Here is a 21,028-nt window from a genome sequence, read left to right as displayed (position 1 = left end):
GGTATGTTTATGTGGAGCTGTGCTTTGCAAGGGAGCCACTCCCCATTCTATTTTCAAGGCGTCCATGACCAGTGTTATAGCCGCAGTTGATGGAGCAATCTGTTATCTCCGTCTTATGTTGGTTAAGTCCATCCACTTGATGGCAGTCAAGCTTTGTGGGGTCCATGATATTTCTCATGTGGCGATCCACACAACTGGAGTGTGTGGACCTGGACGAGCATACCTTTGAGAGCTGTTTGAGGCACAAGGCCTCTCATAGATGAAGCCATTTCCAAAAAGCTCAATAATTGTCTGAGCTGTGCATGCATGCAAAAAGTGTGGCTGCCGGGTCTCTCAACCTGAAACACTCCCAAGAATACATTCCCGGAAATACTAAATGTGGGATATGATTGTTTGAAGGATGTGTGCTAAAATTACTGCTCTTGTATCAACCAGATATTGATAAAATGGATTCACATTGTTGGCCTGCTGTGCAGCCACAAAACTGGCACTGCCATTAATTTTGGGAAAAAAAACTGTGAGGCTACAATGGGCAAACATTGAACTAATATCTTGAATCAAATGTTTGAGTGATATCAGGAAATCCCCTGATGTACACAGCAGTGTACCTCTGCTGGAGTCACCATCACATAAAATGCTCTGAGAGAATATACTGATTCAGTTGGCTTGGGTCTATATTGTTCTTTATTGTTCACCAAAAATATGGGGGAATAACAGGCACTGCACTGCTGCCATTTGCCAATAATTCTCTCACTTCCTGGAAAATCATGCCTACCATTACTCGTGGCAGAGCCATTGACACTGGTGATGGAGTCAACTGAAGCTTTTTGGCCAACTTGATCTTGTAGCTGTGCTTGACTTCTGAAAGATCCTACAGGGTCATTGTGGTAGTTTGCTACGGTAACCGAACAATTTAACGTCACAGGAAATAAGGGTTGGGAAACAAAATGAATCCTTTAATTCATACCACTGAAAACACCTGACCCCAACCACATCCACCTCAACGATCATTTCCTTGGTTGATATGTTTGTTCCTGTATTCCCCTCGACCAGACTGTCATTATTGGGCATTCTGACCCTATGAATGAGATTATTGTTCGTGTGTATCTGTCTTCAGTTTATCATATTTAGAACACGTATTATATTGGTGCATCTATGCCTAGCATCATTGGTTCTGGCAATATGTTTGACTGCTGCCTCTGTTGAGGCCCTCAAAATGGCAAACTACCTAGGCAGAACTGGGCTAAACTAATTCCTTATATTTGGTCCCATTGAATCAAAATAGTTTTGCAGGCCCCTGTTCAGTGAATATCCTTTTACCATAAATACAACATTCTGGGTGATGTTAGCCATGTAAAAAAAGGGACACGTTACGATCAGCAAATTCTTGTATTGTCCATTGAGTGCCAGCTTAAAGCCAGAGACTGCAGCAAGCACTTGGTACATGTAAATCAGAAAAATGCAACTTATGTGGAAATTAAAATTTATTTAACATGGTGCCCAAGGTTAGACATTCTTCCTTGCAAAAGAATGGTACATCTGGGCCCACCAACAGTACTGGATCATATGATACAGGGTCCCCTTTACAATCTGGTTTGTCACCAGAAATACAGTACTGATGTTCCCACTTGTAATCAAATGGTGCTTTGGCGTGGTGTGGAATTTGCAACCCTACCTAATATCCCTGCCCTCTGCTCGACGAATGAATCAACAGCAGGTGGCAGTGGTATAACAGTGGATCTACACTGAGGTTATTGTACCATCTCAGTCACCTCATATACTTATCTATCCCAAGAATTTTTCTATTTGGGCTACATTTTTTGAGTAGACTTGACTCATCAGAAAATATAGAACTAAACTAAAGGGCACTGGACCCCACACATGATCAATTTTATTGTCATATTGGATGATCCCATGTTTAAACCAAATTTGAAAGAATCCCATACACACGACCAAGATCTGGTTTCAGGACAATGTATATATCAGTATATACATATTGATATATACCGGTATATCACAAGATGTTTGATGCATGTGTACAGTTAGAATGTTAGCAGTCCTGGCATGTTAACGATGCAGCTGGAGATGTACGCTTGTACACACACACAAAGATCAATCCCAATCAGTTCCCATTTTTGAACAAAACAATGTGACATAACAACCCACTATGTATGATGCTCATATCAAGTTTGTTGTGATCTGCCTTTACACTGCTGGGAAATTAGTGTGACCATGCCAACCACAATTAGTGTACACCATGAACCTAGGTCAAACTGTAAGCCCCTAATTTGTGCTACACATGAACAGTTGTTTTTAAATCATTAGACATAAATCATAGAGATCAAAGCTTTATGCTTCAATCAAGTTTAAATTTTTAAAGCAAACATTTTGTAGAATATAAACACAACACAATGTGGTATTGCAAGAAGCAGAAATAATATATTTTTGTCTTGTAGTTGTACAAACTATATTATTTGCCCAATTAAAGAATCTAACACTGCAATTTCAAATATTATAGAATTTTCCATAGTACTGAACAATTTAATATATAGCATGTTTGAAAATAAACAATGCACCATCTTACTTATCATCTCACTCATTTGGAAAATATTGAGAGTTCAAATATTATAATTGTTGACAATATGCATAATGCTGACATGATCACATGCTTTACTACAAAGTGACCAACACTGACAAGGGTCCAGAAGAGAAACGTTATTTCTAAATTAAGTATAAATTTATAATCACACTTTAATTCTTGTTGTTATACTGTATGGTACCTTTGTAATACAGTTTTATAATATTTTTGTTATTATCATCATGTTATAACAAAATACACCATACAGTCATGAAATAATCAGAAAACTGAAAAAGTGGTATACAAATACAATTACTAAAAAGTCATAAATCATTGTTACAGGTACTGAAGCCATTGATACCATATTCTTTCATTTCTCTGTATAGTATTTCCAAGTTTCCTACAATAATAAAAAAAAAAATTGTTAAAATATCTATCAAAATACAAAACTTGTATGTTATGCTAATTTATCCCAGTACAGGGCCTAAGGGTTATCGGTAACAAGTCTTCCATTAGTAGTTAGTGTAGTGAGTCAGGTCAGGGAATTAATATTAATACCGGTAGTACCCAGTCCTAATTATAGGTAACAAATGACTCATTGGTCATTAGTGCAGTGAGTTAGGTCAGGTTCTCTGGGATTAATAAAACCCAGTCCTCAATAACAAATGCCAGAACAGAGCCCCAGGGATTAATAATACCCAGTATTAGTATAAGTAACAAAAGTCTGATTTGTACATGAAATTAGTGCAGTGAGTCAGGTTAGGTTCCCTGGGTATAATAATGCCTAGTCCTAGATATAGGTAACAAAAGTCCCATTGCTAGTTAATGCAGTGAGTTAGGTCAGGTTCTCTGGGTATAATAATGCCTAGTCCTAGATATAGGTAACAAAAGTCCCATTGCTAGTTAATGCAGTGAGTTAGGTCAGGTTCTCTGGGTATAATAATGCCCAGTCATAGATATAGGTAACAAAAGTCCCATTGCTAGTTAATGCAGTGAGTTAGGTCAGGTTCTCTGGGTATAATAATGCCCAGTCCTAGATATAGGTAACAAAAGTCCCATTGCTAGTTAATGCAGTGAGTTAGGTCAGGTTCCCTGGGTATAATAATGCCTAGTCCTAGATATAGGTAACAAAAGTCCCATTGCTAGTTAGTGCAGTGAGTTAGGTCAGGTTTCCTGTGTATAATAATGCCTGATCCTAGATATAGGTAACAAAAGTCCCAATGCTAGTTAATGCAGTGAGTTAGGTCAGATTCCCTGGGTATAATAATGCCCAGTCCTAGATATAGGTAACAAAAGTTTCATTGCTAGTTAGTGCAGTGACTTAGGTCAGGTTCTCTGGGAATAATAATACCCAGTCCTGGTTATAGATAACAAATGACCCATTGGTAGTTAGTGCACTGAGTCAAGTCAGGTCCTCTGAAGGTCTCATGCCACTAATTAACCAATGGCTGCTCGTAGCCCTCAATTTAAATGCCCAGCAAGAACCAATGAAATTTTTTAAATATTATTTTTCTCAGGTGCTCCCTGTTTGAGGGCGTAATCACCTGGGTCAGAGGCGAGACCAACATGTGGTCTTTTGTTTACTACTTAGCGGCTGTGTACCTGTGGGTTTATTCTGTGTGTTAATGGATGTTCTAATCTTGGTGTTTTTCCAGTGATTTCTCTTGGTGCAATCCAAATACAGTAGGTGTGTCTTGTTTACCTGAGATTTGCAAGAGTTTGAGCTGGCCAACATGTTAGTTTTTTTCATATGGTTGATTACTGGCATGTTGATTTCCCATTTTTGAGCCATATTTTCAACTTTCTTCGTCATTTTCATATAGCAATCTCGTCATATGTTAACATTGTCGTCTATGGAAATTCAATTAGTGGTATGAGCCCTGAAACTAATATACCCAGTTCTAGTTATGTGTCCCATTGGTCATCAGTGCAATGATTATGGCCATGGCCTCAGGATTAATACATGTAAAACCCAGTTCTAGTTATAGATAACAAATGTCTATCTACTGAAGCCAGACAAAACATGGCAGATAAAGCCAACAGAGCCTTATATGCAATGTTAAGACACATTCCACCTGAATGCGACTGTAAAACATTTATCTATCTGTTCAGAACATGTATTCTTCCGGTACTCATTTATGGTTCAGAAATTTGGGGAATTGAAGTTTTGGATGAAAACAAATGGGACAAAACTACAAGTGAAAAACTACATTTGAAATTCTGTAGAAATAGTCTAGGCCTAAATAAATTTGGTGCAAATTTAGCTTGTAGGGCAGAGTTGGGCTGTTTCCCATTACTAATAGACACCAAGAAAAACCTTATCAAGTATTGGTTACGCATACAAGGGCTTCCAGATAAATGTCTTACAAAACAAGCATATTATGAACAAATGAAATTCAATTTACCATGGTGTTCATCGGTTCAGAATTTAGTTATTGACTCAAGAATTCAAACTAGTAAAACAGATTTGAATATAAAGAACATTGATAAGACTTTAAAAGAAAACTATATTACATTTTGGAAACAGAATGTCAATCAAGAAAACACAAAACTAAGAACATATGCAAAATTCAAAAACACTTATAATTTTGAGTCATACTTAAATTGTCTTCCGAAAAACATCAAGTCTGCATGTCACGCTTCCGAACAAGTAACCATTGTTTGGCTATTGAAAAAGGAAGGCACACACAGCCAAAAACTCCCATTGAAAAAAGAATTTGTAATTTATGTTCCCAAAATAAAATAGAAGATGAAGTTCACTTCTTTTTAGAATGTGATCGGTACAAATATATTAGACATGAATTGCTCACAGAAATTACATTAACTAATGCAGGAGATAAATTGAGTAATTTTATATTTTTGATGAGCAACAAGGACTCCAAGGCAATTAAATGTATGGGAACCTATCTACTTAAAGCCATGGAATACAGAAAACTTTAACGTATCTATTTATATTGTATTGTAATTGTGTTGTGTACGGATATATTTATTGCTTTTTACCAAAAGAAATATTGTAATTTCTAAGGATGCAATAAATTTGATTATTACTCCAAAAAAAAAAAAAAAATGTCTCATTGCTTGTTAGTGCAGTGATTCAGGTCAGGGCCTCAGGATTAAAAAAATCCAGTCCAAGTTCAGTGTTCTCCCCAGACCCCAAGTCAAACACTGTATCTAATTTGCATAATTTTCCCATTGAATATTGTGATACAATAACTGTGTTAGTATAAAATTAGTTAACAATCTATCTACAATTAATTAAAGACGAGACAGTCTGATATTTTATATCATTTTACTCCATTGTCTTTTATGTATTTATCAAGTCAAATAAAGTTTGAAATAGAACAGCAAAACAAGCAGCCTATCGGCTGAGATAGCTCCGCTGTTAGCAAGGCACATTTCAATTAAAGAACTGAGGATATCATATAAGATCAAAGAAAGCTTAGAAAGAACTCCCATGTGCTGAGAGTATTGGAAACACATTAAATATAATTCGAAATTACTTAGCTGAAAACTAATTATGCAAATCAGAAAATTAATATGACCAGATTTGAGTGTAAAACTAATGAGGTCTGTGCAATGTAACAGAAAATCTATGTCTCCAAGTTTAATTGAAATGTGATTAGAACCAAAAAATTATGAATTATTATGCTTATTAGGGAATTAATATGAACAGATTTTTACCCCAAACTAATTAGGTTTGTACATTGTCCTAGAGCATCTTTGTACTAAGTTTTATTGAAATGGAATAATTAGTACCGTGAAAACTCCAAAATTTCGACCCCTCTAAAAATTCGGTCGCCAATTTATTTGCCGGTTTCGCTCCAAATTTTCGACTCCACTAAAAATTGCCGACTCATTCTTATTCAAAAATTGCGACCAGTTTTAGTTTTCCCCCAAACGAAAAAAAAACCGATGTGAGCATTCAAACGGGACCTTCCTCGAAGGCATGAATCCGGGTTTCTGATTGACTGAGAGATTTTTATTTTATTGGTAACGAAAATATATTCTAAATAAACGAAGTTTCAAATAAAAACGAACACAAAAATCTCGGCATGCTGCGTTTCTGAATTGTTGATTATTACTGTACTCAGTAGTGATTATAATAATGTACACAAAATAAATTTGTTGAATGGTTATGAAATACAAATAAAAGTCAACTTAGTTTCATCGTAAGCGAATGATTCCGGTCTCGTATAAAACGTTTGATGCTGTAGGATATCCGCCATGTTCTCTTAGGTCAAATCGCTAATTAACCAATCAAAAAGCTGGATGATGCCAACGTGTTCAAATTACCATAGCTTATTTAAATATGTTAATGTTATTGAACGCAATGCGGAAGAGATTGATGTTGTAGTACGATATTTTGGCTTGGATTTTGATGCGAAAACGGCATGATTTTTTTTAAATAAAAAAATTAGTTGTTTTTAAAAAATAAACTGGTCATCTGAAGAATAATTTAACATTGTTCACAGTGATAACAGCTCATTCTCGAAAGGAAGCTTACCCGCTCACGCTAGTCACGATAAAAATCATACATGTGTACTCTTGAATAGACAGACGTCAATGACTACGGTAAAACTTACTCTATTTTAGCTGGCAGGATTGATTGAAATGTCCGAAAAATGACGCCAAAATACACCTTAAAAGTCCCATTTTATTTTCTTAAATCCCATTTTATTTTTTAATCTAAGGGCGAATTTACGGCAGAATTTGGTCCCTCAAATAAGGGACACGTGAGCTTTGATTCTAACCGGATACATTGCACTGGGTCGGGGAGATAGTTTGCTAAACTTCCATGTATCTTTTGTCCAATGGGTACCTGTACTTCGAACATTCGCAAGTTTTCCTAGGTAGTGCGAGACAGCTTTGTCTTTTGACCTATTAGTTTTGTGCTGACCTCTTCTCCGCGTCTTGATGTTTTGTTTTGCTTGTCATAATACTCACTGATTGATGACTTTGTTTAGATTTTGAGTTACAACTCAGCCACGACCTTTGCTTTTACCGTGAAACATGAGGAAGTTTACGTCAATTGACGGACATTGCATTTTTTAAAAACTAATGAAGCACACTGTCTATCATCCCCATTTTTTCATTTGCTGATTTCTATTCTGAAAAATTCGACCGTCCGAAAATGCACCTTAATTTTGACTCTAAAAACACGACACATTTCTAACACCAATTATTTAAAACCGGTCGAAATTTTGGAGTTTTTACGGTACTTTAGATATCAGTGTGAAAGCTTAAAATTGGTTAATTATGCAAATTAGGTAATTAATATGTACAGATTTTAACCCACAATTATTCAGGTCTGTCTATTGTCCTACAGCATCCATGTACATTCATTGATATGTGATGTATAGTACCTGAGATATCAGTGTGAAAGTTGGTTAATTATGCAAATTAGGTGATTAATATGCACAAATATTTATCGAAAACAATCAATCTCTGCATAGTCCTTGAGTATGTAAGTACCAAGTTTCATTGAAATGTAATGCTAACTACTTATATCAAATGCTGAAAATTAATTAATTATGCAAATTAGGTAATTAATATGTACTGATATTACCATAAAAACTATCAGGTCTGTGCAGTGTCGTATGACATCTATGTACCAAGTTTCATTGAAATGTGATGATTAGTACTTGAGATATCAGTGGAAAAACCGAAAATTGACTAATCATTATGCAAATTAGGTAATTAGTATCCACGGATTATTACCAAAAACTAATCAAAACCTAGCATTAGTTCAGAGCATCTATGTACCAAGTTTCATCAAAATCCAATGAGTGGTTGTTTAGATATCAGTGGAACAGTCATGGAACCACTAAAAAATAGCTAATTATCATGCAAATTAGGTAATTAATATGCACGGATTTTTACCAAAAATTAATCAAATCTGCGCATATGTTCAGAGCATCTATGTACCAAGTTTCATCAAAATCCAATGAGTGGTTCTTTAGATATCAGTGGAACAGTCATAGAACAGCTAAAAATTAGCTAATTATCATGCAAATTAGGTAATTAACGAGCATGGATTTTTACCAAAACCTAATCAAATCTGCGCATTGGCCCAGAGCATCTATGCACCAAGTTTCATCAAAAACCGATGTATGGTTCTTGAGATAGCAGTGGAACAGTCGGACACACATACATTTACACACATACACACACACATACACACATACACACATACATGTACACACATACAGACACACTAACTGCAAAGACTCCCATTTTGTGCTTCGCACATGGGAGTCAAAAATGAACAATATGTATGGTATGTATAGCAATCGGACTTGCTGTTTCAACAAGAATTCAAAAATATCACTTTTTACTAAAAATGACAAAAATATTCATCAAAATTAGATAATTGAAGATATCATCATGAAATGAACAAATCTGAGGGAGGTTTACCTGAGGTACATATATGTATAGTATCAAAGCAATCAGACTTGCGGTTTTTAACAAGAAGTCGAAAATATCACCTTTTATCAAAAATTACAAAAATATTGACTAAAATCAGAAAATTAAAGATATCATCACAAAATGAACAAATCTGAGAGAGGTCCATATGTAGTACTTATATATATATAATAGCAAATCAATCAGACTTGCTGTTTTCAACAAGAAGTCGAAAATATCACTTTTTACCAAAAACTACAAAAATATTCATCAAAACTAGAGAATTAAAGATATCATCACAAAATGAACAAATCTGAGAGAGGTCCAGGTGTAGTACCTATATATGTAATATCAAAGCAATTGGACTTGCGGTTTTTAACAAGAAGTCAAAAATATCACTTTTTACCAAAAATATTCACCAAAATTAGAGAATTTAAGATATCATTATGAAATGAACAAATCTGAGAGAGATCCACATATAGTACCTATATATGTAATATCAAAGCAATCGGAATAGCGGTTTTTAACAAGAAGTCGAAAATATCACTTTTTACCAAAAATGACAAAAATATTCACCAAAATTAGAGAATTTGAGGTTTTGACAGTCTGCTATGCGCCATTCCACTAATGCCTAGCTGTGTCGACTTTGTCGACAGCGGAGCTAAAAAGCAATAGAAATAGTTAATATGTTATAGCCAGTCAGTAAATATATTGTTATCCATGGAGATAACTGTTTATCATTATTTCGTGTCAACAAGTACAGTCAGTTTTAGTGCCCATGTCACTGTCTGTTCATGAGACATTAGGGCAAACATTTTTTTGTTGTGAGATTGCGAGTTATCAAAATAGGATGAAAATAATAAATCAATAATGACAAAATTTCAAACTAAAGTCAACGATTTTTCATTGATCTATACCTTATGTGTAATGCTATGATTACCCTAACTTTGTCCGCTAAACCGTAACATTCTTGCATTGAACAAATTTAGAATGTTTTGTTAATTAAAATCAGGGTTTTTTCTTGAAAAAAACTGCAAGAGGGAGCACTGCAATTCAGCGGCACCATCAAGTAGGGGAGATGGGGTTTTCCCTATCAGGGTGTGGAGCATTCTCTGGCTTCCTTTGGGCCAAAATTTCTGTCAGACAGGTCAAAGTTGAAGACTGAAGCCACTTGTGATCCCTTGTCATTCAGAATTTTGTGGTTGCCAGAAAATCTGCCCCCTAGGGTAAGGGGCACATGGCCATGGCATGAGGGCGATGCACCCCTGTTTCTTGTTTAAAAAAAATCCTGAAAATGATTCATTGGCGATTATCTTAGAACCACTAAGAAACAGACTGGCAATCCAGGTATTTCTTTTGATCTAACGTGTGTCTCGAGTTAATGTTTTAATCTTAGAAAGAACTGGGGATGATAAAAAAAAATGTCCACAAAGTCATGCGATAACATACGACTTTGTTAGTGTTTCAACAGGAAGTGATGCAAAAGGTCAGACCAAAGTTTCAAATTTTATCTTACATTTTGCCCTAATGTATCATATTTTCAAGAGTTTTTTAATACATGATCGGCAAAATACAGTAACATAATACCAGCTCTGTTGTAGACATGGCGACGTCAACTATCCTAGAAAAATCGACTAACTATCAGAAAAAATAGTATGGTAAAAGTCGTTCATTTTTCTTTATTATACATTCAAGAACATTACTATAAAGATTCAAATAATCATTACTTTCCTAAAATATGGTCAATTTTGGCTATAAAATATATTATTTGGCAAATCAACTTAAAACTCAACTCGCCATTCGGCAAAATTTGGCAAAGCATGAGCCACCAGCGTAGCCGAGACACACAATCGTTGGGCAGATTGACACCTCCAAACAACAGTGTTACCAGTCAGTTTTTTTTCTTTGGCGACGCCTGCAGTTGAATAATTTTTGCTTCGATTTATGTACAGTTTTATTTTCAATGGGACCTAATTTCACTTGTTTTTTTTTTTGAATTAAAGTACAAACTGCAAATAATAGCAGTGTACCAAATCAGTATATTTTCCGGACATGTGCAATATTTGTGATTTGTGAGACTTGTTTTGTCACATTGTTGCTGTTACGTGCAATGGGCAAATTATTAATATTCTAGTATTTGATTTGGATTTAGAGGGGCCACACCCTTGAAAGAACATCTCACAGGGTCACATCACTGTACCATTACGCTTTAGAGGTGTGGAGAGAACACTGTTGTTATACATGTAGGTAAAAATGTCCAATTTGTTGTTAGTGCAGTGAGTCAGGTTAGGTTCTAGGGGAATAATAATACCTTATTATTAGTTTTATAGTTAGTGCAGTGAGTCGGGTCAGGTCGTCTTCGATTACCAGGTAATAATACCTAGTCCTACCGGTCACTGGTAGTATACCGTAGTGGTTGTCGCATCAGACTCATGATTTGTAGACCCAAGTTCAAATCCTACTAAGGCTGAACACGGAAAGCCCAATTCCACTGGCCAAGATTTATTCACTAACGAATGCGACTTTGGGGGAACTTTGATTAAGGTCGGATAGTGCATTAAATTGCCATTTGATAGGAAAATGGCCGCACAGCCCTGTCATGTAGTCCCAAACTTGAAGATGACTTCTGTGGCAAAAATGCACTATGTGTCAGCACTTGCAATTTACACATAAAAAAAGTCAGGAGAGTCAACAGTGAAATTTAATGTCCGGAACTGTTGCCTGGCACAACAAAATTATTAAAAATAATAATAATACCTAGTCCTAATTATGAGTAACAAATGTCTTATTGGTTGTTAGTGCAGTGAGTCAGATTAGGTTCTAAGGGAATAATTATACCTTATTATTTGTTTCATAGTTAAGACAGTGATTCATAATATCCAGTTTTAGTTATACATGTACATGTATAGGGAAGAAATGTGTTATATACATGTATAGGGAAGAACTGTGTTAACTCCATATTTGATTTTGCAAAAAGTTGTGAGATAGAAAATTGAACTGTAGATGGCATTTGGGGGGCTCACATCTTTTCCATAGAGCCCTCCGTTAAAATAAGCTTTTTACCTCTCCTGTTTTCAAGCAACGTGCAAGTTATTTTTAAAAATTTTATGGTTATATTGTTCAGTTCAATTTTCAATCCCACAATTCTTTGCAAAATCAAATATTGAGTTAACACATTTCTTCTCTATAGGAAGCCATTATCCCATTGATCATTAGTGCAGTGAGTCAGGACAACGTTGTTAGATACAAATAGATTGAATGGTAAACTTTTGATTTTCAAAGGATTTTTTTAGTAATATTATTTATTCACTTATGGAACATGTAAAAATGATTGTTTAAACATTCATCTATCACAGCAAGTATTTGGAAATGAAATTAAGAAAGCATTTCTGTGAATTCATGGCGTCCCAAAATTCAGTAGGAATTCCAAGTGGTTACTCACATTCTGGAGCTACATTTATATCCACAATGCAGCAATAATAAAGATGGTTTTTGTATTGTAAAACTTACTAAACAAATTAAAATGTAATACAAAAATTGAAATAACCATGAATGGTTGTTATTAGTGAGATTAATAACAAGTGTATAATGAGATTAATAACAAATTGTATGTCTTTTCTAAATGACTATAGTATTGCCTAGGCTGTTTTATAGCTGTGGAATCATAGCCCTATGTTGCCGACCGCATTATTTACGTGACTGACTCTGGCCGGCCCATAGGGCTATGGGGCCTTGTGCGACTGAATACCGGTTAAAATCCACATGCCAAATTTGGTCGTCGCGAAAATCACATTTTAAGACCTTCGAAAGTACTCACTATGTTTATTTACTTCCAAACAATGACCAGAACCTATTTGCGCTGTGAAATGATGACGGTGGTCATAAAAAATTGACTTTATTTACCGTACACCGAGTCGCAGAAAAATAACAAGACGAAAGACGCCATTTTGTATTCCAGGGTTTATAGCAAATTACGCGAGACCTATAATTTTGTACCACGTGACCGATATCAGTAGATAAATTGCGTTTATGCAACTAGTTTCTATTATTAAACAAATATCATACAATTATAAATACTGTATGTGATTGCTTTCTTGGAACAATTAGAATAACGGGAAGAGTGAGTTTTATTCTTCCACCACTGTATCACATGACCGCCAAATGAGATTACATTTATTCTGTGCTAGGGAGTGTGGGATGTCAATGGCTGCCGTTTTCTCGTAATTTGCTTGGTTTCCGCGGTAATTGTAAAATATCACAAATTATTGCTTATTTATAAACACAAATTGCAAACAAAAGTTTGTATGTTATTCATCCAGCAATCAATTCACAATAAAGGTACGTCACACCATAGTAATCGAAAGCAAAAGCGATTTAATTTACGTATGCCAGATTTCTGTTATTAAACTGTGATAGATCCCGTAGCTCTATGTTCGACGTACAACTACAAAATTAAAAAAAAGACGTCCAAATGAAATTGTTAGGGCGAAATTCGATTGTAGGTCGCACCAAAGAGCTACGGAACCGCAGCTAGCTGTTTTATTGACTATTGACACACCTTTGTCATTTACGCAAGTGTAAAATATATTATACAAATTGTTCTATCTCGTCATGTTATAGAGAAAAAATATGATAAAATAAGAAAGTGACTGACATGTTTTATACATGTTTTATTCAGGTTATGGGTATAAATTACTAATATCAAGACCTCATTAATTACTTAAATCTTGCGTATTAAAACATTTTAATTTCAAGAAAATAAATAGCTGCTAAAATATAAAAATTTCCAGAATGGATGCTACAACTTGACAACACCAGCGAATTCTGTCATCATATACGGAATATTTTACAGAAATGCATCTCAAATGGAAGAAACACAAAACGGAAAAATAGCATATCGCTCGGTGGCTCTGTTGTTGTCCGCCTGCTCAACGTCCGCATATAGATTATTTAAATTCAAGCTGGACATGTACATGAAGTTTAAACTATCACTTTCTGGATCAGATGAACTATATACATGTCTATAAATTACTGTTTTGAGAAATCGATGCACATTCGAAATTGGAATTGAACACAACATGATGATGATGATAGAATCAAATGGACGACTCGAGACGCCGCAGCAGTCTGAGCAGGCACACTAAACAAGTCATAGTGCGATAGCTAGCTAGTAAATATCAATATTAGTATTGAATCGTCATATACTTACCTAGCAGCTTCGCCGAACAGTTTCGATGCACTAACACCATTTCAATCGGCGACGGATATGCTATGCAATTGATTTTTAAAAGTACGACAGTTGAATTGAGCTCCGCGATATGGCTGTTAGGACAGCCGATTGTAATACCCCCTAAGTTAGCGTCACTGTGTCTGCGTCAAAAAGATGACAATTCGGGCTGAAAAGATGCGCAAGTAAAGAAAACTTAAATTAAACACAACAAATTACTCCAAATTATACACAAACTGTCCAGAATTATTCAGAATTATGAGATTTATTGACTTGTGAAGAAAAATAATAACAAAGAGCAAGAGAACGTTGGTTTTAATTTTCGCGGGTACCAAAATAGTGGCAAATACCAAAATAGTGGCTTAACACACGTGCATACACACTTTATTGTATGCATGAGTGCTTGCGTGCAGTGCTCACAGTATGCGATTCAACGTCTTCATCTGTACAACAGATGTCGTCACATCGCTAACTGGTCCACCACAGTGCAACGCTAACCGATCTCATCTACACGGTATTACATTCTAATCACATTCATTAAGTACCGCACGTCCTGTTAAAGTCAGGACCACATTTGTGAACAAGAATGCAACACTTTCATACAATTATTTTTGAAAAGAAACATTATTTATACTAAATAACTGTGTGGGAAAATAAAGCAAACATTGACAATAAAGCAGTAGTGTTTGCTGCTTTCTATACAGTCTCTTATCTGTCTTTTTATTTAAGTTTGGGAAATTAAGTATGCAAATAATTAAATCAACATCGCTTCTTTTTTCGCATTTTCATATAGCAAAGAAATGAAAAATAAACAGAATTACTTCTAACAATCAATTTTTAAAACCAATCTGCCAATATATTTAAAACTAAATATGAATATAATATTGCATACATGCTCCGCGTACAAACAACTAATTTAGTTATGACCATTGGGACGCGGTTGTTATCATTGACGGGACATGTGTTTTAGACTTTTTCAAAGGGAAATTATTCAAACCATTTGATTGGATAAATCAGTCAGAATTTCTGACGTAAATAATCATGACAATTTCAGGGGAAATAGTGAATGGTTTCAGACGTGTATAATTTCCTGGCATAAGGTGACGACTGAGGTCACGGTGCTGTACACTCGAGTTGTTGACCACTGGTGCTAGCGGATGGAAGCCATTATGTACTGTGTTTATTTTAAGACCAGTGGGTCAGTGATTTTATTTGTTGACATACTAATTAATACCAAATTAAACTGGTGTGATGACATTGATAAAAACTCTGTTGGATTCCTACTCCGATACTATAATGATGTAGCAAACGTACGTTACAAAGCTGTGTCAATGTATCACGTTACATCAGTGGTGCTGCATAACATCAGGTTTCAACTACGAACTCACAAGCGTTGCCGTGGCATCGGGAAATTAAAATAGTACCTTACTAACTTAGTTGGTGCTAAGGAAGTAAGCTAATTCATAAGGGTGAAATAATGAAATTCAGATATGAGTTCTGGGCATTTATAAGTAATACAGTGTTAAAACTGTTGAAATCTCTATCTATTAGTAAGATATTGCAGCCTTGTTTAAAAGCTGCATTCAATACATTTAGCTGTTTCTTTTTGTCGTATTACTTCGTAATAATTGGGTTGTGTTTTGTCGTATTACTTCGTAATAATTGGGTTGTGTTTTGTGCTTACTGATATCAATAGTCGTTGTTGTCCCTGGGTCAAAGTACAATTAATGCAGTGGAAATCATCTCAGATTTTCTGTTGGCTATAGCAGTGTGGGGTTTTGTGTAGCCGCACTTTTCGGCTAATTGATATCTGCTTAAATGTTTTATTTTTTGAAATTATTTTATAGGTTCTTAATCCATACTATTTGACTATTTTATATACGTGTTTATTATATTTTATATACTGTATACTACAGCCGCATAGGAAAAATGGTCAGTGCCATCAAAATTTGCACACATATTCCCCGTCCGATTCACAACACCACTTTGCTACATTTTTGGGTAATGAGTTTATGAATGTACGTTATACAACTGAGAAATTTCGAGCCTTCAAACTTGATACAAATGTTTCCATGGTATAAATTATTTCTTTTTTTTCTATTTTAGCGCTTCCATTTTGCTACTTCCTCAATTTGTCGTCTTTATTGTAATTTTCTTTTTTTTTGAGTCAATATTCAAATAAGCATACGATTATGCAATACAGATTATTATTATTATTATTATTATTATTATTATTATTATTATTATTAGGTGAAGATCACAGTGTTGGTGTACGACGAACAAGGCAGACGACAAAGATTCAGTATTGACACACAGGTTTCCTGACGTGTTACAATTTTGACGTGTTACAATTTTGGGTCAAAGCTCAGTACGTTTCTGTGTTTAAATCTAGCGCAGGTTGACATCTCCATTGAGTGCTGTTTAGGAACAGTTGCACTATCACTGTGTGCTATGTTTGTTCATTAGTGCAGTCTCTCTGATTTCTTAATGCTTAATACACGATTGCAATATTTAATTGAATTTGTTGTCTTTTCATAATATATCTAGAGTAAATATCTCCATGGAGACGCATTATGGGTGTATTTCAGTCACGTTGAGTATACTATGACGAAATGGGATAATTTATGGATTTTTTTCTCTGATGTTTGATGACATCTTTATACGATGAAGAAATTTTCATTCAAACAATAACATTTACAGTCAAAAACTTAGTATAATTGTGCTCATGCTTTGACTGCAGAACGAAGACAACACAGCGACCGAATTATCTCTACTGGTAAATGCATTCATTGTACTTTACTGAGTGCTTAGTTTGCAATATTCTTGTAAGAAGCTTTATGTTGTTAAAAATATTCTAAATTTCTTTTGCAAAACATTCATTTTTTCTAAAACTTCAACTATTTTGTTTCTTTTAATGCGGCCGTTGAGGGCGCACAATCCTTTCACGTGTAATGATGGGTCATCTACTTGTCTTTTACGGTCGCTGATAATTCGGTAAATATCTAATTTTGTTTTCAATACGCAATTTTGTTTCCAATACGCAATTTTGTTTTCAATACGCAATTTTTGTTTTCAATATGCAATATTGTTGTTCAATACGCAATTTTGTTGTTCAATAAGCAATTTTGTTGTTTAATATGCAATTTTGTTGTTTAATATGCAATTTTTGTTTTCAATAAGCAACTTTGTTGTTTAATATGCAATTTTGTTGTTTAATATGCAATTTTTGTTTTCAATAAGCAATTTTGTTGTTTAATATGCAATTTTGTTGTTTAATATGCAATTTTTGTTTTCAATATGCAATTTTGTTGTTTAATATGCAATTTTTGTTTTCAATATGCAATTTTGTTGTTTAATACGCAATTTTGTTGTTTAATATGCAATTTTTGTTTTCAATATGCAATATTGTTGTTCAATATGCAATATTGTTGTTCAATATGCAATTTTGTTGTTCAATACGCAATTTTGTTGTTTAATATGCAATTTCGTTGTTCAATACGCAATATTGTTGTTCTATATGCAATTTTGTTGTTTAATATGCAATTTTTGTTTTCAATATGCAATTTTGTTTTCAATAAACAATATTGTTGTTCAATATGCAATATTGTTGTTCAATACGCAATTTTGTTGTTTAATATGCAATTGTGTTTTCAATATGCAATATTGTTGTTCAATATGCAATTTTGTTGTTCAATACGCAATTTTGTTGTTCAATACGCAATTTTGTTGTTCAATACGCAATTTTGTTGTTCAATATGCAATATTGTTGTTTAATACGCAATTTTGTTCAATAAGCAATTTTGTTGTTTAATATGCAATTTTGTTGTTCAATACGCAATTTTGTATTCAATATGCAATATTGTTGTTCAATATGCAACTTTGTTGTTCAATATGCAATATTGTTGTTCAATATGCAATTTTGTTGTTCAATATGCAATATTGTTGTTCAATATGCAATTTTGTTGTTCAATATGCAATTTTGTTGTTCAATATGCAATTTTGTTGTTCAATACGCAATTTTGTTGTTTAATATGCAATTTTGTTGTTTAATATGCAATTTTTGTTTTCAATATGCAATTTTGTTTTCAATATGCAATATTGTTGGTCAATATGCAATTTTGTTGTTCAATACGCAATTTTGTTGTTTAATATGCAATTTTGTTTTCAATACGCAATTTTGTTGTTTAATATGCAATTTTGTTGTTTAATATGCAATTTTTGTTTTCAATAAGCAACTTTGTTGTTTAATATGCAATTTTGTTGTTTAATATGCAATTTTTGTTTTCAATAAGCAATTTTGTTGTTTAATATGCAATTTTGTTGTTTAATATGCAATTTTTGTTTCAATATGCAATTTTGTTGTTTAATATGCAATTTTTGTTTTCAATATGCAATTTTGTTGTTTAATACGCAATTTTGTTGTTTAATATGCAATTTTTGTTTTCAATATGCAATATTGTTGTTCAATATGCAATATTGTTGTTCAATATGCAATTTTGTTGTTCAATACGCAATTTTGTTGTTTAATATGCAATTTCGTTGTTCAATACGCAATATTGTTCTTCTATATGCAATTTTGTTGTTTAATATGCAATTTTTGTTTTCAATATGCAATTTTGTTTTCAATAAACAATATTGTTGTTCAATATGCAATATTGTTGTTCAATACGCAATTTTGTTGTTTAATATGCAATTGTGTTTTCAATATGCAATATTGTTGTTCAATATGCAATTTTGTTGTTCAATACGCAATTTTGTTGTTCAATACGCAATTTTGTTGTTCAATACGCAATTTTGTTGTTTAATATGCAATTTTGTTGTTCAATATGCAATATTGTTGTTTAATACGCAATTTTGTTGTTCAATAAGCAATTTTGTTGTTTAATATGCAATTTTGTTGTTCAATACGCAATTTTGTATTCAATATGCAATATTGTTGTTCAATATGCAACTTTGTTGTTCAATATGCAATATTGTTGTTCAATATGCAATTTTGTTGTTCAATATGCAATATTGTTGTTCAATATGCAATTTTGTTGTTCAATATGCAATTTTGTTGTTTAATATTGTTGTTCAATATGCAATTTTGTTGTTCTATATGCAATTTTGTTCAATATGCAATATTGTTGTTTAATATGCAATTTTGTTGTTCAATAAGCAATTTTGTTGTTCAATATGCAATCTTGTTGTTCAATATGCAATATTGTTGTTCAATATGCAATTTTGTTGTTCAATACGCAATATTGTTGTTCAATACGCAATATTGTTGTTCAATATGCAATTTTGTTGTTCAATATGCAATTTTGTTGTTCAATACGCAATTTTGTTGTTTAATATGCAATTTTGTTGTTTAATATGCAATTTTTGTTTTCAATATGCAATTTTGTTTTCAATATGCAATATTGTTGGTCAATATGCAATTTTGTTGTTCAATACGCAATTTTGTTGTTTAATATGCAATTTTGTTTTCAATACGCAATTTTGTTGTTTAATATGCAATTTTGTTTTCAATATGCAATATTGTTGTTCAATATGCAATTTTGTTGTTCAATACGCAATTTTGTTGTTCAATACGCAATTTTGTTGTTCAATACGCAATTTTGTTGTTTAATATGCAATTTTGTTGTTCAATATGCAATATTGTTGTTTAATACGCAATTTTGTTGTTCAATACGCAATTTTGTTGTTTAATATGCAATTTTGTTGTTCAATACGCAATTTTGTTTTCAATATGCAATATTGTTGTTCAATATGCAATTTTGTTGTTCAATATGCAATTTTGTTGTTTAATATGCAATTTTGTTGTTTAATAAGCAATTTTTGTTTTCAATATGCAATTTTGTTGTTTAATATGCAATTTTTGTTTTCAATATGCAATTTTGTTGTTTAATACGTAATTTTGTTGTTTAATATGCAATTTTTGTTTTCAATATGCAATATTGTTGTTCAATATGCAATTTTGTTGTTCAATACGCAATTTTGTTGTTTAATATGCAATTTTGTTTTCAATACGCAATTTTGTTGTTTAATATGCAATTTTGTTGTTTAATATGCAATTTTTGTTTTCAATAAGCAACTTTGTTGTTTAATATGCAATTTTGTTGTTTAATATGCAATTTTTGTTTTCAATAAGCAATTTTGTTGTTTAATATGCAATTTTGTTGTTTAATATGCAATTTTTGTTTTCAATATGCAATTTTGTTGTTTAATATGCAATTTTTGTTTTCAATATGCAATTTTGTTGTTTAATACGCAATTTTGTTGTTTAATATGCAATTTTTGTTTTCAATATGCCATATTGTTGTTCAATATGCAATATTGTTGTTCAATATGCAATTTTGTTGTTCAATACGCAATTTTGTTGTTTAATATGCAATTTCGTTGTTCAATACGCAATATTGTTGTTCTATATGCAATTTTGTTGTTTAATATGCAATTTTTGTTTTCAATATGCAATTTTGTTTTCAATAAACAATATTGTTGTTCAATATGCAATATTGTTGTTCAATACGCAATTTTGTTGTTTAATATGCAATTGTGTTTTCAATATGCAATATTGTTGTTCAATATGCAATTTTGTTGTTCAATACGCAATTTTGTTGTTCAATACGCAATTTTGTTGTTCAATACGCAATTTTGTTGTTTAATATGCAATTTTGTTGTTCAATATGCAATATTGTTGTTTAATACGCAATTTTGTTGTTCAATAAGCAATTTTGTTGTTTAATATGCAATTTTGTTGTTCAATACGCAATTTTGTATTCAATATGCAATATTGTTGTTCAATATGCAACTTTGTTGTTCAATATGCAATATTGTTG

The 21,028-nt window shown here is 33.0% G+C and overlaps 1 long non-coding RNA gene across 1 annotated transcript; it reads right to left on the bottom strand.

Annotated features, from left to right (window-relative positions):
- Nucleotides 1-2,417: 2,417 nt before the first annotated feature.
- Nucleotides 2,418-14,342, bottom strand: LOC146734336 (uncharacterized). Its single transcript, XR_014931734.1, has 2 exons — nt 14,190-14,342; nt 2,418-2,978 (listed from the first exon to the last, which is right to left on the bottom strand). It is a non-coding gene; the product is annotated as an uncharacterized LOC146734336 (long non-coding RNA).
- Between the last annotated feature and the right edge of the window lie 6,686 nt (nt 14,343-21,028).

This window comes from Saccoglossus kowalevskii, chromosome 15, assembly GCF_978046115.1.
Source record: "Saccoglossus kowalevskii chromosome 15, keSacKowa6.1, whole genome shotgun sequence".
Taxonomy (NCBI): Eukaryota; Metazoa; Hemichordata; class Enteropneusta; family Harrimaniidae; genus Saccoglossus; species Saccoglossus kowalevskii.
This window is presented reverse-complemented; position numbering and strand designations above follow the sequence as displayed.